This window comes from Thermobia domestica, chromosome 8 (assembly GCF_964235325.1).
Source record: "Thermobia domestica chromosome 8, izTheDome1.hap1.1, whole genome shotgun sequence".
NCBI classification, from domain to species: domain Eukaryota; kingdom Metazoa; phylum Arthropoda; class Insecta; order Zygentoma; family Lepismatidae; genus Thermobia; species Thermobia domestica.
Genome location: NC_137461.1, coordinates 17,349,917 through 17,362,664, shown reverse-complemented (window position 1 = coordinate 17,362,664; position 12,748 = coordinate 17,349,917). Strand labels below are relative to the sequence as shown.

The window sequence follows — 12,748 nt, the reverse complement described above, 5'->3', positions numbered from 1 at the left end:
TTCGAATTTCGGAACTCCAGATATTCGAATTTGAAGTCACCAGGGAAGCAAACTGGTTCACACTGGTTTTTCATGAATCTAGTAAATTAGACCACGAGAAACATGAATTAGAAGGAATTTTGACGATTCGAATTTCGGAACTCGAGATATTCGAATTTGAAGTCACCAGGGAAGCAAACTGGTTCACACTGGTTTTTCATGAATCTAGTAAATTAGACCACGAGAAACATGAATTAGAAGGAATTTTGACGATTCGAATTTCGGAACTCGAGATATTCGAATTTGAAGTCACCAGGGAAGCAAACTGGTTCACACTGGTTTTTCATGAATCTAGTAAATTAGACCACGAGAAACATGAATTAGAAGGAATTTTGACGATTCGAATTTCGTAACTCGAGATATTCGAATTTGAAGTCACCAGGGAAGCAAACTGGTTCACACTGGTTTTTCATGAATCTAGTAAATTAGACCACGAGAAACATGAATTAGAAGGAATTTTGACGATTCGAATTTCGGAACTCGAGATATTCGAATTTGAAGTCACCAGGGAAGCAAACTGGTTCACACTGGTTTTTCATGAATCTAGTAAATTAGACCACGAGAAACATGAATTAGAAGGAATTTTGACGATTCGAATTTCGGAACTCGAGATATTCGAATTTGAAGTCACCAGGGAAGCAAACTGGTTCACACTGGTTTTTCATGAATCTAGTAAATTGGACCACGAGAAACATGAATTAGAAGGAATTTTGACGATTCGAATTTCGGAACTCGAGATATTCGAATTTGAAGTCACCAGGGAAGCAAACTGGTTCACACTGGTTTTTCATGAATCTAGTAAATTGGACCACAAGAAACATGAATTAGAAGGAATTTTGACGATTCGAATTTCGTAACTCGAGATATTCGAATTTGAAGTCACCAGGGAAGCAAACTGGTTCACACTGGTTTTTCATGAATCTAGTAAATTAGACCACGAGAAACATGAATTAGAAGGAATTTTGACGATTCGAATTTCGGAACTCGAGATATTCGAATTTGAAGTCACCAGGGAAGCAAACTGGTTCACACTGGTTTTTCATGAATCTAGTAAATTAGACCACGAGAAACATGAATCTGAAGGAATTTTGACGATTCGAATTTCGGAACTCGAGATATTCGAATTTGAAGTCACCAGGGAAGCAAACTGGTTCACACTGGTTTTTCATGAATCTAGTAAATTAGACCACGAGAAACATGAATTAGAAGGAATTTTGACGATTCGAATTTCGTAACTCGAGATATTCGAATTTGAAGTCACCAGGGAAGCAAACTGGTTCACACTGGTTTTTCATGAATCTAGTAAATTAGACCACGAGAAACATGAATTAGAAGGAATTTTGACGATTCGAATTTCGGAACTCGAGATATTCGAATTTGAAGTCACCAGGGAAGCAAACTGGTTCACACTGGTTTTTCATGAATCTAGTAAATTAGACCACGAGAAACATGAATTAGAAGGAATTTTGACGATTCGAATTTCGGAACTCGAGATATTCGAATTTGAAGTCACCAGGGAAGCAAACTGGTTCACACTGGTTTTTCATGAATCTAGTAAATTAGACCACGAGAAACATGAATTAGAAGGAATTTTGACGATTCGAATTTCGGAACTCGAGATATTCGAATTTGAAGTCACCAGGGAAGCAAACTGGTTCACACTGGTTTTTCATGAATCTAGTAAATTGGACCACAAGAAACATGAATTAGAAGGAATTTTGACGATTCGAATTTCGTAACTCGAGATATTCGAATTTGAAGTCACCAGGGAAGCAAACTGGTTCACACTGGTTTTTCATGAATCTAGTAAATTAGACCACGAGAAACATGAATTAGAAGGAATTTTGACGATTCGAATTTCGGAACTCGAGATATTCGAATTTGAAGTCACCAGGGAAGCAAACTGGTTCACACTGGTTTTTCATGAATCTAGTAAATTAGACCACGAGAAACATGAATTAGAATTAATTTTGACGATTCGAATTTCGGAACTCGAGATATTCGAATTTGAAGTCACCAGGGAAGCAAACTGGTTCACACTGGTTTTTCATGAATCTAGTAAATTAGACCACGAGAAACATGAATTAGAAGGAATTTTGACGATTCGAATTTCGGAACTCGAGATATTCGAATTTGAAGTCACCAGGGAAGCAAACTGGTTCACACTGGTTTTTCATGAATCTAGTAAATTAGACCACGAGAAACATGAATTAGAAGGAATTTTGACGATTCGAATTTCGGAACTCGAGATATTCGAATTTGAAGTCACCAGGGAAGCAAACTGGTTCACACTGGTTTTTCATGAATCTAGTAAATTGGACCACAAGAAACATGAATCTGAAGGAATTTTGACCATTCGAATTTCGGAACTCGAGATATTCGAATTTGAAGTCACCAGGGAAGCAAACTGGTTCACACTGGTTTTTCATGAATCTAGTAAATTAGACCACGAGAAACATGAATTAGAAGGAATTTTGACGATTCGAATTTCGTAACTCGAGATATTCGAATTTGAAGTCACCAGGGAAGCAAACTGGTTCACACTCGTTTTTCATGAATCTAGTAAATTAGACCACGAGAAACATGAATTAGAAGGAATTTTGACGATTCGAATTTCGGAACTCGAGATATTCGAATTTGAAGTCACCAGGGAAGCAAACTGGTTCACACTGGTTTTTCATGAATCTAGTAAATTGGACTACAAGAAACATGAATCTGAAGGAATTTTGACGATTCGAATTTCGGAACTCGAGATATTCGAATTTGAAGATACCAGGGAAGCAAACTGGTTCACACTGGTTTTTCATGAATCTAGTAAATTAGACCACGAGAAACATGAATTAGAAGGAATTTTGACGATTCGAATTTCGGAACTCGAGATATTCGAATTTGAAGTCACCAGGGAAGCAAACTGGTTCACACTGGTTTTTCATGAATCTAGTAAATTAGACCACGAGAAACATGAATTAGAAGGAATTTTGACGATTCGAATTTCGGAACTCGAGATATTCGAATTTGAAGTCACCAGGGAAGCAAACTGGTTCACACTGGTTTTTCATGAATCTAGTAAATTAGACCACGAGAAACATGAATTAGAAGGAATTTTGACGATTCGAATTTCGGAACTCGAGATATTCGAATTTGAAGTCACCAGGGAAGCAAACTGGTTCACACTGGTTTTTCATGAATCTAGTAAATTAGACCACGAGAAACATGAATTAGAAGGAATTTTGACGATTCGAATTTCGGAACTCGAGATATTCGAATTTGAAGTCACCAGGGAAGCAAACTGGTTCACACTGGTTTTTCATGAATCTAGTAAATTGGACCACAAGAAACATGAATCTGAAGGAATTTTGACGATTCGAATTTCGGAACTCGAGATATTCGAATTTGAAGTCACCAGGGAAGCAAACTGGTTCACACTGGTTTTTCATGAATCTAGTAAATTAGACCACGAGAAACATGAATCTGAAGGAATTTTGACGATTCGAATTTCGTAACTCGAGATATTCGAATTTGAAGTCACCAGGGAAGCAAACTGGTTCACACTGGTTTTTCATGAATCTAGTAAATTAGACCACGAGAAACATGAATTAGAAGGAATTTTGACGATTCGAATTTCGGAACTCGAGATATTCGAATTTGAAGTCACCAGGGAAGCAAACTGGTTCACACTGGTTTTTCATGAATCTAGTAAATTGGACCACAAGAAACATGAATCTGAAAGAATTTTGACGATTCGAATTTCGTAACTCGAGATATTCGAATTTGAAGTCACCAGGGAAGCAAACTGGTTCACACTGGTTTTTCATGAATCTAGTAAATTAGACCACGAGAAACATGAATCTGAAGGAATTTTGACGATTCGAATTTCAGAACTCGAGATATTCGAATTTGAAGTCACCAGGGAAGCAAACTGGTTCACACTGGTTTTTCATGAATCTAGTAAATTAGACCACGAGAAACATGAATCTGAAGGAATTTTGACGATTCGAATTTCGGAACTCGAGATATTCAAATTTGAAGTCACCAGGGAAGCAAACTGGTTCACACTGGTTTTTCATGAATCTAGTAAATTAGACCACGAGAAACATGAATTAGAAGGAATTTTGACGATTCGAATTTCGGAACTCGAGATATTCGAATTTGAAGTCACCAGGGAAGCAAACTGGTTCACACTGGTTTTTCATGAATCTAGTAAATTAGACCACGAGAAACATGAATTAGAAGGAATTTTGACGATTCGAATTTCGGAACTCGAGATATTCGAATTTGAAGTCACCAGGGAAGCAAACTGGTTCACACTGGTTTTTCATGAATCTAGTAAATTAGACCACGAGAAACATGAATTAGAAGGAATTTTGACGATTCGAATTTCGGAACTCGAGATATTCGAATTTGAAGTCACCAGGGAAGCAAACTGGTTCACACTGGTTTTTCATGAATCTAGTAAATTAGACCACAAGAAACATGAATTAGAAGGAATTTTGACGATTCGAATTTCGGAACTCGAGATATTCGAATTTGAAGTCACCAGGGAAGCAAACTGGTTCACACTGGTTTTTCATGAATCTAGTAAATTAGACCACGAGAAACATGAATTAGAAGAAATTTTGACGATTCGAATTTCGGAACTCGAGATATTCGAATTTGAAGTTACCAGGGAAGCAAACTGGTTCACACTGGTTTTTCATGAATCTAGTAAATTAGACCACGAGAAACATGAATTAGAAGGAATTTTGACGATTCGAATTTCGGAACTCGAGATATTCGAATTTGAAGTCACCAGGGAAGCAAACTGGTTCACACTGGTTTTTCATGAATCTAGTAAATTGGACCACAAGAAACATGAATCTGAAGGAATTTTGACCATTCGAATTTCGGAACTCGAGATATTCGAATTTGAAGTCACCAGGGAAGCAAACTGGTTCACACTGGTTTTTCATGAATCTAGTAAATTAGACCACGAGAAACATGAATCTGAAGGAATTTTGACGATTCGAATTTCGGAACTCGAGATATTCGAATTTGAAGTCACCAGGGAAGCAAACTGGTTCACACTGGTTTTTCATGAATCTAGTAAATTGGACCACAAGAAACATGAATTAGAAGGAATTTTGACGATTCGAATTTCGGAACTCGAGATATTCGAATTTGAAGTCACCAGGGAAGCAAACTGGTTCACACTGGTTTTTCATGAATCTAGTAAATTAGACCACGAGAAACATGAATCCGAAAAAAATTTGACGATTCGAATTTCGGAACTCGAGATATTCAAATTTGAAGTCACCAGGGAAGCAAACTGGTTCACACTGGTTTTTCATGAATCTAGTAAATTAGACCACGAGAAACATGAATTAGAAGGAATTTTGACGATTCGAATTTCGGAACTCGAGATATTCGAATTTGAAGTCACCAGGGAAGCAAACTGGTTCACACTGGTTTTTCATGAATCTAGTAAATTAGACCACGAGAAACATGAATTAGAAGGAATTTTGACGATTCGAATTTCGGAACTCGAGATATTCGAATTTGAAGTCACCAGGGAAGCAAACTGGTTCACACTGGTTTTTCATGAATCTAGTAAATTAGACCACGAGAAACATGAATTAGAAGGAATTTTGACGATTCGAATTTCGGAACTCGAGATATTCGAATTTGAAGTCACCAGGGAAGCAAACTGGTTCACACTGGTTTTTCATGAATCTAGTAAATTGGACCACAAGAAACATGAATCTGAAGGAATTTTGACGATTCGAATTTCGGAACTCGAGATATTCGAATTTGAAGTCACCAGGGAAGCAAACTGGTTCACACTGGTTTTTCATGAATCTAGTAAATTAGACCACGAGAAACATGAATCTGAAGGAATTTTGACGATTCGAATTTCGTAACTCGAGATATTCGAATTTGAAGTCACCAGGGAAGCAAACTGGTTCACACTGGTTTTTCATGAATCTAGTAAATTAGACCACGAGAAACATGAATTAGAAGGAATTTTGACGATTCGAATTTCGGAACTCGAGATATTCGAATTTGAAGTCACCAGGGAAGCAAACTGGTTCACACTGGTTTTTCATGAATCTAGTAAATTGGACCACAAGAAACATGAATCTGAAAGAATTTTGACGATTCGAATTTCGTAACTCGAGATATTCGAATTTGAAGTCACCAGGGAAGCAAACTGGTTCACACTGGTTTTTCATGAATCTAGTAAATTAGACCACGAGAAACATGAATCTGAAGGAATTTTGACGATTCGAATTTCAGAACTCGAGATATTCGAATTTGAAGTCACCAGGGAAGCAAACTGGTTCACACTGGTTTTTCATGAATCTAGTAAATTAGACCACGAGAAACATGAATCTGAAGGAATTTTGACGATTCGAATTTCGGAACTCGAGATATTCAAATTTGAAGTCACCAGGGAAGCAAACTGGTTCACACTGGTTTTTCATGAATCTAGTAAATTAGACCACGAGAAACATGAATTAGAAGGAATTTTGACGATTCGAATTTCGGAACTCGAGATATTCGAATTTGAAGTCACCAGGGAAGCAAACTGGTTCACACTGGTTTTTCATGAATCTAGTAAATTAGACCACGAGAAACATGAATTAGAAGGAATTTTGACGATTCGAATTTCGGAACTCGAGATATTCGAATTTGAAGTCACCAGGGAAGCAAACTGGTTCACACTGGTTTTTCATGAATCTAGTAAATTAGACCACGAGAAACATGAATTAGAAGGAATTTTGACGATTCGAATTTCGGAACTCGAGATATTCGAATTTGAAGTCACCAGGGAAGCAAACTGGTTCACACTGGTTTTTCATGAATCTAGTAAATTAGACCACAAGAAACATGAATTAGAAGGAATTTTGACGATTCGAATTTCGGAACTCGAGATATTCGAATTTGAAGTCACCAGGGAAGCAAACTGGTTCACACTGGTTTTTCATGAATCTAGTAAATTAGACCACGAGAAACATGAATTAGAAGAAATTTTGACGATTCGAATTTCGGAACTCGAGATATTCGAATTTGAAGTTACCAGGGAAGCAAACTGGTTCACACTGGTTTTTCATGAATCTAGTAAATTAGACCACGAGAAACATGAATTAGAAGGAATTTTGACGATTCGAATTTCGGAACTCGAGATATTCGAATTTGAAGTCACCAGGGAAGCAAACTGGTTCACACTGGTTTTTCATGAATCTAGTAAATTGGACCACAAGAAACATGAATCTGAAGGAATTTTGACCATTCGAATTTCGGAACTCGAGATATTCGAATTTGAAGTCACCAGGGAAGCAAACTGGTTCACACTGGTTTTTCATGAATCTAGTAAATTAGACCACGAGAAACATGAATCTGAAGGAATTTTGACGATTCGAATTTCGGAACTCGAGATATTCGAATTTGAAGTCACCAGGGAAGCAAACTGGTTCACACTGGTTTTTCATGAATCTAGTAAATTGGACCACAAGAAACATGAATTAGAAGGAATTTTGACGATTCGAATTTCGGAACTCGAGATATTCGAATTTGAAGTCACCAGGGAAGCAAACTGGTTCACACTGGTTTTTCATGAATCTAGTAAATTAGACCACGAGAAACATGAATCCGAAAAAAATTTGACGATTCGAATTTCGGAACTCGAGATATTCAAATTTGAAGTCACCAGGGAAGCAAACTGGTTCACACTGGTTTTTCATGAATCTAGTAAATTAGACCACGAGAAACATGAATTAGAAGGAATTTTGACGATTCGAATTTCGGAACTCGAGATATTCGAATTTGAAGTCACCAGGGAAGCAAACTGGTTCACACTGGTTTTTCATGAATCTAGTAAATTAGACCACGAGAAACATGAATCTGAAGGAATTTTGACGATTCGAATTTCGGAACTCGAGATATTCGAATTTGAAGTCACCAGGGAAGCAAACTGGTTCACACTGGTTTTTCATGAATCTAGTAAATTAGACCACGAGAAACATGAATCGGAAGGAATTTTGACGATTCGAATTTCGGAACTCGAGATATTCGAATTTGAAGTCACCAGGGAAGCAAACTGGTTCACACTGGTTTTTCATGAATCTAGTAAATTGGACCACAAGAAACATGAATCTGAAGGAATTTTGACGATTCGAATTTCGGAACTCGAGATATTCGAATTTGAAGTCACCAGGGAAGCAAACTGGTTCACACTGGTTTTTCATGAATCTAGTAAATTAGACCACGAGAAACATGAATTAGAAGGAATTTTGACGATTCGAATTTCGTAACTCGAGATATTCGAATTTGAAGTCACCAGGGAAGCAAACTGGTTCACACTGGTTTTTCATGAATCTAGTAAATTAGACCAAGAGAAACATGAATCTGAAGGAATTTTGACGATTCGAATTTCGGAACTCGAGATATTCGAATTTGAAGTCACCAGGGAAGCAAACTGGTTCACACTGGTTTTTCATGAATCTAGTAAATTAGACTACGAGAAACATGAATTAGAAGGAATTTTGACGATTCGAATTTCGGAACTCGAGATATTCGAATTTGAAGTCACCAGGGAAGCAAACTGGTTCACACTGGTTTTTCATGAATCTAGTAAATTAGACCACGAGAAACATGAATTAGAATTAATTTTGACGATTCGAATTTCGGAACTCGAGATATTCGAATTTGAAGTCACCAGGGTAGCAAACTGGTTCACACTGTTTGTTTCATGAATCTAGTAAATTAGACCACGAGATACATGAATTTGAAGGAATTTTGACGATTCGAATTTCGGAACTCGAGATATTCGAATTTGAAGTCACCAGGGTAGCAAACTGGTTCACACTGTTTTTTTATTTGTTTTTTCTTCTTGATTATCGTAAATTACACTACGATGAATATTGATTCCAATACTCTCTGTCGATAAGACTTTTGAAGTTGAATACTTGCAAATTTGAAATTTAATATGACATAATGGAGATGATTTTCAGCATAATATTTGAAAGAAGTTCTTTTCCTGTTTCTGATTCATAAAAGGTTTCACTGTTCGTATGCAGAGTAACTGGAAATTCGCTGTATTAATTAGAGGGTGTATTCTACAACTAATTTGGAAAATTTTTGCCTACATGGACCGAGGGTCGCAAGTGAATTAATTTTGAGTTTTTTTTTTTAATTTGGGGATTTTTTTTTTTCAATTTTCGGAGCTATAACTAGAGGCTGCTAGTTGTGAACAAAGTGCCTCTTTATGTCTTTTTAAATTGACACATTTTGAGTAGTCGTCGACTGAAATTATACTGTGAACAAACAACATATCTGAAAGTACCATAACTCCTCGGGAGGCTCAAAGTTATTATTATTATTATTGCTATTGTTGTTGTTGTTGTATATCACTACCAGAGTACTGTATTATTGCTTTTGATTTAGATTTTTTGAACAACTACAGGCATTCTAGGATTAGCAATTTGTGACTCAATCGTGTATTTATTCTACTTTCGGGCATGTTGTTTGTTTAGGGTATGGGTATTAACTTTCGTTGAGTCAACAGTTTTTAATGCAAGACATTCAGTCACTTTGTAATCTAATGATAATTTTGCGGTTCTTGATAGGTTGCTTCACATGTTCCTACATATAGATTTGAAAATTACGAATGGCACTTGTTTAAATGCTCATACATCCTCTCTGTATTCTAAATTTATGCATTTTAATTAGATGAATGGCATGCAGGTACAACATAGATATAATATACAGAATAACAAATTACACTATATAGGCTAGGTTTAATGTATAGTAAGTACCAGTCTCAAAATGTTTACAACTCAAGAAAATGAGGATTCAAATATTCTCGAATCTTGATTAGAGGTTCAATATGTGCGTCAAGAACCCAAATTCTTAAGGGCTCATGTTCATTGTTAACATCAAGCGTATATCGGTTCCCGCACCTCAATAATTCTTCTACTTTTTCTTGAATAGTTTGACATTGATCAATTGCTGGTAATCCTGTTCTTCTACTCGGACTATAACAGTGTATTGGTCTGCAAAGTGCTCTTGCCAGAATGGCCATATGGATATTTGCTCCCCAGCCTTCTCGAGCTATACCTCCTTCATTCATATTTTCGTTAGTAACTACCTCAGAGCTATGATATATATAGTTTAGGAGATCTCCTTCGTTGTCAATAAAGAATTGGACGCGTTGAAGTTCATCTTGAGGATCTTCTCGAGGAGTGAGTATCCAGTTTCGATTTTCCCACATATATTTGACGGTGTAGAGTCGTAAAAAATAGGCGTAAAACTCATGACCAAAGAGAGCAAAGCTAATTGCGTTGAACAAACAGTTACCCAAACCATTTATATGTGGAATTGTGAAATCACTAAGTAAGAAAGCCAACTGAGGGTGTCGCTGCATATGATGTGTATCTCTTGAGGGATGATTTGGTGGAATTTGCCAGCCGCAGATCTGTTCTTGATGTTGAACAGTTTGGAAAGCTTCACTAACCCAATGAAGAGTTGGGAGAAAAGCATTGAGATCTTCAGCTGCGTGATGAAAGCGTATCCATGTGAGAGCATCACGAGATCGGGTGTTCAGCTCTTCCAGAAACTGACCCAATGGCTGGGAAGATGAATGTTGATCTGGCTTGGCTAGTGTTTCAGAGAATGTCACCTCCTTACGTTGTACTTGCGTTCCTAGTGACTCTAAATGAGCTTCAGAAAGATCCATCTCAAGTAAGGAAGGGTTGTGTCGACGAGGCTCCTCGACCAAATAGACATCAAGTTCTTCTTCTACATCTTTAGGGTGTTCATATCGCACTCCACCAATGCCAGGGTAAACGTTCCGAATGTCGATCAAGAACTGTTGAAACATTCGCCGCCAATCTTTTAATGTATAGCCTTTATGATTGTATTTGAAAGGCCTGAGAATATTCTGGAAGTACACAAATTGATCGCAATACGTGGATGCGAATTCGATGAGCTCTCCTTCTTTATTTCTGTATACGCGGACACATTTGATGTGAGGTCTCATTTTCCCCCACATATTTTCGCAGTGATTTGTTGTTACTTTTACAAGGTCGGACTTATATGAATCCCCTTCCCTCGTGATTTTTACATTAAGTTTTGTAAAGCACTGTGAATGATTTACTCTTTTGTGGTTAACATTGCAATTTTTGGATATATTATTATATCCAGACCAATGATCTGTTGTCACTGTTGATCCTTCTTCAATATTATCACGGATTATTTGCTCCAGGATTTCTGCATTTCTCGTTTCTGTAATTTCCACGAAGCAGTATCCAGTGTCTTTTTCAACAGCACCAACGGCCCACAGAGAATCTCCTCTCAGTTTCCGGTCTTGATGATTTTTACGAGTATACAGATGACATTCATCCATCTCGATTTCTCCGGTGAGTTTTCGCCGCTTACCGACAGCATAATGACATATTTCTCGGAACACTTTTGTCCACTCTGAAATAACACGTGGGGTAACGTTAGTTCTTTCAAAAGCATCCATTCGTCGTGATTCGTCTCCTTGTAGCCAAATGTAAATGAGATGAAGGATCTCCGTAAATTTCAAATGGGTGTTCTCAAAAACTGTGTTGTGAAGAGGGGAGTATCGCTGTCCACATGGTGGTTTGCACTTTCGCTTGAGACGCTTACATTCTGAACAATTTCGTGATCTGCATCCTTGGTTCGAGCAGCGAAAGCCCCAACCCAATTTCAGATCTTTCTGATTTATGACCCGTAAGTGACTGTGGCACACAAAGCAGGTGAACTCCTCCCTGTACTCATCTTCTGGACGATGAACTAACTGGTATTTCTGCAGAAATTTAATTGCGAACTCTTCAGAATTGAATATGCTAAGAAAGTTGTCCTTTGTCAAGTTTACCAGTTCGGGCCATATGCCCTCGTCGTTCTTTTCTGTTGTAATCATTGGCTTTCGCCACTGCTTCATCTGTTCTTTTGTTTAATATAGTATGAGTTTGTTGAAAAACCAAACTGCTGCCTGAAATCAATCACCAAAAATTGGCATGCACTCTCAACAACAGGAACAGAGACAAGATTTAAACAACAGAAATTATATACTACCAGGATACTGTAAATATAACAGTTTGTTTTAAAGTAGTTCACATAAACTTCACAATTCATGCAATTTGTATTTAAATATTAATTTCCAGGAAATAACTAATTATTACAAAATAACCTGTAAGTTAGTTACAAATTACATCAAACATGAAGCTGAAACTTTATGTACCGGAAACATTATTTCTTTTCTGCCATCTATACGGCATCATATATAAAATGCTCCTATAGTTAATATTTTCCACTAGTTTCTTGAACTCCACATAACATAAGAGTAAAACAAATTATTTTCATATACAGTGAAATTTGTATTAATCAAAACTTAAATAAGGCGAAAATTTATCTATATCGGAAACCTTTTAAAGTCCCAATGGTTAATTTTATTTCTTCCCAAATTTGTGCAAAACGGAAATCTGACCCAAACGTAAGAAAATGTTGAATCCAATACATTCAGTTTCATACAAGTTTTACTGTAATAATAATAATAATAAGAAGAAGAAGAAGAAGAAGGAGGAGGAGGAGGAGGAGGAGGAGGAGGAAGAGAACTTTTACTCCAATATATCCAAAGCAGATGAACATGATTACTTCTGATTGATCGTCACTCGTTTTATTCACTTGTAAATATTTCGATCTTTTT

At 37.0% G+C, this 12,748-nt stretch overlaps 1 protein-coding gene across 1 annotated transcript in view; it reads left to right on the top strand.

Annotated features, from left to right (window-relative positions):
* Positions 1–12,748, top strand: part of LOC145692725 (solute carrier family 13 member 2-like) — a 117,745-nt gene that overhangs the window by 49,480 nt on the left and 55,517 nt on the right. The window lies entirely within an intron of this gene.